We start from the raw sequence: 6,000 nt of genomic DNA, 5'->3' as shown, positions 1-6,000 counted from the left end.
TACTGGGGAAAGCAAGTGCAGCCGTCCGTGGGAACCGTCTTTCCAGCCGTGTGTTTTACCGAGAACTGTGTCAACGTCTCAGGCTGAGTGAGTACCACAGTGCCGCAAGGCACAGCGCTGCCCCCGCGTCCCTGCACCCCACCAAGCCCTGCATCACCCACCTCATCACTGGGCCCCGGGATCACCAACCCCTACCCACGTAGGGGCAACACAACAACTGGCTGCTCCATACCATCCTTCCCAGGATCCCCATACAGAGCAGCGGTGGTGTCAACCAAATCACCACAACTGTGGGTGGCGTCACGGACAATAAACAATCCCCACACCCAAAAACCCCCCTTTCACTCACGGGCGAGGAGCGCCGCTAGAGTCCCCGGGATCCGGCCCATCGCTCGAGCCACCGAGCAGCAGCAGGCCGCGGCAGCCGGACCCGAGCAGCAGTGGGAGAGCGCGGCGTCACCTCCTCCGCCCGCGACATATGTTCGAATATGTGGGACTTTCTTCCATTCTCCACTGGCCCTGAGGGACTGTGTCACGACCACCCTTCAGGACAGTCTCAGGTTCCTAAACGGGAGACGACTTCCTTCCAAACTGTTCGATATTACTTGGCTTTCGCTCCATAGTCGGCTCTTTGTCAGGGGGAATCTGAAGTTTCTGAGCGTCTCTGATCGGACCTGTCCCCTTGGTTGTCGGCAGGAGGAGACTATGGATCACTTTATATGTGATTGCTGGGGAGGAAGGAAGATCCGGGAGGAAGTGTCCGATCGTCTCCAAATCCCCAGACTGCGGACCCTAAAGTATCCTGACATAGTGTACGGTGTCCCCTCTAATGTCAGTAATATCGACAGAGAGACCATGTATATTATAATTAGTGTCATCAAGTACTACCACTGGCACATGAGGACCCGGGTATCACTGCACGATGAGCCATTTGATCACACCGCTGCGGCCGATCAGGTTATGTCGGAGCTCCGGTGGATAAAAGCCATAGAAATTGAAAGGAGTCAGAGGAACACCACATTATGGAGGAATGTGAGGTTCAGTTAGGAGAGATGAGTTGTTTTGGGGTTTTTTTCTCCCTCTCTCTGCTAAGGGTGGACTTTATCATTTATTTATGCAATGTGATTATTTAGTGCTTTTGTATATGTGACTGCAGAATGCAGTGATTTGTGTTTTCTTCGGGCAATTTTGTGTTTTTAGAATTGTATTTGTTTGTTTTATAATAAACAATTGCCCCTATGTACAAGAATATAACTACTATAATGCTGCGCTTTATTACTAATTACTATCTATAGGAGTGCTGGTTGCGGGTTTTGTCGTGTTTTTAGTTGATCAGTCACTTCCTCTCGTCTGCTTTATTGTCATGTTACTGATCTCATCACAAGCCATTTTAGTTATATGTCAGAAATGAGGATATTCGGGGATTGTGCACATTATATATGGAGCTGAGGTGCAGATTAGTGTTTATCAAGTTTCCAGAAAAGTGAGATATATGGGGGAATGAGGTGTAATTAACTATAGCTTTTATTACATCAGAAAGTCTGTCATGAGTCCACACCCCTTATATACAGCCCCGCCCCTGGTAATGACATCACTGCTATGACATGATAAGACATCAGACCACACCCCTTATATATACAGACCACCCCAGGTGATGACATCACTGATAAAATGACGTGTGATTAGACATCATCTCCGGGTTGTTTAATCTTCCTGTTCCCTCTTTCCTTATTCCATACTCCTCTTCATTCTTTCCTTCTTCCCTCTTCCTCTTAATTCTTCCATCTTCCTCTTCCTTCTTCCCTCTTGCTCTTCATTCTTTCTTTCTTCCGCTTCCTCTTCCTTCTTCCCTCCTGCTCTTCATTTTTCCCTTCTTCCATCCTCCTTCTTCCCTCTTCCTCTTCATTCTTCCTTTCTTCCATCTTCCTCTTCCTTCTTCCCTCCTGCTCTTCATTTTTCCCTTCTTCCATCTTCCTTCTTCCCTCTTCCTCTTCATTCTTCCTTTCTTCCATCTTCCTCTTCCTTCTTCCCTCCTGCTCTTCATTCTTCTCTTCTTTTATTTTCCTCTTCCTTTTTCCCCTCATGTGCTTCATTCTTCCCTTCTTCCATCTTCCTCGTCTTCCTCTTCCTTCTTTCCTATTCCTCTTCATTCTTCCATCTTCCTCTTCACTCTTTCCTACTTCCCTCTTGCTCTTCATTCTTCCCTTCTTCCTCTTCCTTTTTCCCTCTTGCTCTTCATTCCTTCTTTCTTCCGCCTCATTCTTTTCTACTTCCCCCTTGCTCTTCACTCTTTCCTTCTTCCATCTTCCTCTTCACTCTTTCCTACTTTCCTCTTGCTCTTCATTCTTTCATCTTCCTATTCCTTCTCTCCTCTTCCTTCTTCCATCTTCCTGTTCACTTTTTCCTACTTCCCTCTTGCTCTTCATTCTTCCTTTCTTCCATCTTCTTCCTTCTTCCCTCCTGCTCTTCATTTTTCCCTTCTTCCATCTTCCTCTTCCATCTTCCCTCTTCCTCTTCCTTCTTCCCTCTTCCTTCTTCCATCTTCCTCTTCATTCTTCCTTTCTTCCATCTTCCTCTTCCTTCTTCCCTTATTCTGTCTTCCTCTTCACTCTTTCCTACTTTCCTCTTGCTCTTCATTCTTCCCTTTTTCCTCTTCCTACTTCCCTCTTGCTCTTCACTCTTTCCTTCTTTCATCTTCCTCTGCACTCTTTCCTTCTTTCATCTTCCTCTTTCTTCTTCCATCTTCCTCTTTCCTCTTCCATCTTCCTCTTTCTTCTTGCATCTTCCTCTTCCTTCTTGCATCTTCCTCTTCATTCTTCCCTTCTTCCCTCTTCCTCCTTCCCTATTCCTCTTCCTTTCTTCCATCCTCCTCTTCCCTCTTCCTTCTTTCTCTTCATTCTTCCCTTCTTCCATCTTCTTCCATCTTCCTCTTCCTTCTTCCATCTTCCTCTTCCTTCTTCCATCTTCCTCTTCCTTCTTCCATCTTCCTCTTCCTTCTTCCATCTTCCTCTTCCATCTTTCATCTTCCTCTTCCTTCTTGCATCTTCCTCTTCCTTCTTGCATCTTCCTCTTCCTTCTTGCATCTTCCTCTTTCTTCTTTCCTCTTCCTCTTTCTTCTTTCCTCTTCCTCTTCATTCTTCCCTTCTTCCTTCTTCCATCTTCTTCCGTCTTCCTTCTTCTTCTTCCATCTTCCCTCTTCCTTCTTCCTTCTTCCATCTTCCTTCTTCCTTCTTCCATCTTCCTTCTTCCATCTTCCTTCTTCCATCTTCCTTCTTCCATCTTCCTTCTTCCATCTTCCTTCTTTCCTCTTCCTTCTTGCATCTTCCTCTTCCTTCTTCCTTCTTCCTCTTCCTCTTCATTCTTTCCTTCTTCCATCTTCCTCTTCCTTCTTCCATCTTCCTCTTCCTTCTTCCCTTCTTCTTCCCTTCTTCTTCCCTTCTTCTTCCCCTCTTCCCCTCTTCCCCTCTTCCCCTCTTCCCCTCTTCCCCTCTTCCCCTCTTCCCCTCTTCCCCTCTTCCCCTCTTCCCCTCTTCCCCTCTTCCCCTCTTCCCCTCTTCCCCTCTTCCCCTCTTCCCCTCTTCCCCTCTTCCCCTCTTCCCCTCTTCCCCTCTTCCCCTCTTCCCCTCTTCCCCTCTTCCCCTCTTCCCCCCTTCCCCCCAGGACCCCCGGCTTTGTGGGCTCCTTCCTGATACTCGTGGCTTGCGGTCCGGCCGGTCTCGCGCTCCGTTGTGCACTTTGGGCCGTGGCCAGAACTAGTTCTTTGTGAAGATGCTTTATATTTATTAATGATTAAGGCCCGGGAGCCTCGGAGAACAGAGCGGCCATTGTGCGGCCGGAGCAGTCACTCACCTGGGGGGGGCGCAGAGTCCGGCTCACTGCAATGATTAACAGGTGATATCCTGCGCTGACCTCAGAGGACAGGTCCCCAGAAGCGATATCTGCACTGCCAGCCCTCACTGCCGCAGCTGGGGGCCCCACCTATCCCATACATACGGGCCCATATACTGCTCCTGCACAGGGCCCCATATACTGCTCCTGCACAGGGCCCATATACTGCTCCTGCACAGGGGTCCATATACTGCTCCTGCACAGGCCCCATATACTGCTCCTGCACAGGCCCCATATACTGCTCCTGCACAGGGCCCATATACTGCTCCTGCACAGGGCCCATATACTGCTCCTGCACAGGGCCCCATATATTGCTCCTGCACAGGGCCCCATATATTGCTCCTGCACAGGGCCCCATATATTGCTCCTGCACAGGGCCCCATATATTGCTCCTGCACAGGGCCCGTATACTGCTCCTGCACAGGGCCCCATATACTGCTCCTGCACAGGGCCCCATATACTGCTCCTGCACAGGGCCCGTATACTGCTCCTGCACAGGGCCCGTATACTGCTCCTGCACAGGGCCCCGTATACTGCTCCTGCACAGGGCCCCGTATACTGCTCCTGCACAGGGCCCCATATACTGCTCCTGCACAGGGCCCCATATACTGCTCCTGCACAGGGCCCCATATACTGCTCCTGCACAGGGCCCCATATACTGCTCCTGCACAGGGCCCCATATACTGCTCCTGCACAGGGCCCCATATACTGCTCCTGCACAGGGCCCCATATACTGCTCCTGCACAGGGCCCATATACTGCTCCTGCACAGGGCCCCATATACTGCTCCTGCACAGGGCCCCATATACTGCTCCTGCACAGGGCCCCATATACTGCTCCTGCACAGGGCCCCATATACTGCTCCTGCACAGGGCCCCATATACTGCTCCTGCACAGGGCCCCATATACTGCTCCTGCACAGGGCCCCATATACTGCTCCTGCACAGGGCCCCATATACTGCTCCTGCACAGGGCCCCATATACTGCTCCTGCACAGGGCCCCATATACTGCTCCTGCACAGGGCCCCATATACTGCTCCTGCACAGGGCCCCATATACTGCTCCTGCACAGGGCCCATATACTGCTCCTGCACAGGGCCCATATACTGCTCCTGCACAGGGTCCCATATACTGCTCCTGCACAGGGCCCCATATACTGCTCCTGCACAGGGCCCCATATACTGCTCCTGCACAGGGCCCCATATACTGCTCCTGCACAGGGCCCCATATACTGCTCCTGCACAGGGCCCCATATACTGCTCCTGCACAGGGCCCCATATACTGCTCCTGCACAGGGTCCCATATACTGCTCCTGCACAGGGCCCCATATACTGCTCCTGCACAGGGCCCCATATACTGCTCCTGCACAGGGCCCCATATACTGCTCCTGCACAGGGTCCATATACTGCTCCTGCACAGGGCCCCATATACTGCTCCTGCACAGGGTCCATATACTGCTCCTGCACAGGGTCCCATATACTGCTCCTGCACAGGGCCCCATATACTGCTCCTGCACAGGGCCCCATATACTGCTCCTGCACAGGGCCCCATATACTGCTCCTGCACAGGGCCCCATATACTGCTCCTGCACAGGGCCCCATATACTGCTCCTGCACAGGGCCCCATATACTGCTCGTACCCTAATAGTTTACTGATGTAAATCCACGTTCCCATGAATCACTGGTTCAGCGGGTCCAAATCCACACAAGACCCCAGTAACATCTGTGGCTCTGTGTCTAACCCCATCATATTAGCAGGTGGTCCCTGTTTGTTTGTATCACAGGGATCTAATAGAAAATATCCCATAATAAGACCTCGGACTCGAAGGACGAAGAAACATCTGAAAATCTAAGGCGACGGCCGGGTTTTGTTCGCTCAAGTCCAAAGTCACAACTAACCAGAACCTGACCTCCGATGACTGTGCAGGACGGCTCCGACGCCATGATCAAGAGCGTCATCAGGTCAGTCAAGGTCATGAATTCAGAGGAAGAGGAGGCAGCGGAGGAGGACCATCCACAAGGTCACCAGTGACCTCCAGAAACTGGACAAACCCTTGGCTCAACCCATTGGAGGACTCCATCAGCCGAGCACAGGAGCAAGATGGCAGCCGACC

This window comes from Anomaloglossus baeobatrachus, chromosome 3 (genome assembly GCF_048569485.1).
Source record: "Anomaloglossus baeobatrachus isolate aAnoBae1 chromosome 3, aAnoBae1.hap1, whole genome shotgun sequence".
Taxonomy (NCBI): Eukaryota; Metazoa; Chordata; class Amphibia; order Anura; family Aromobatidae; genus Anomaloglossus; species Anomaloglossus baeobatrachus.
This window is presented reverse-complemented; position numbering follows the sequence as displayed.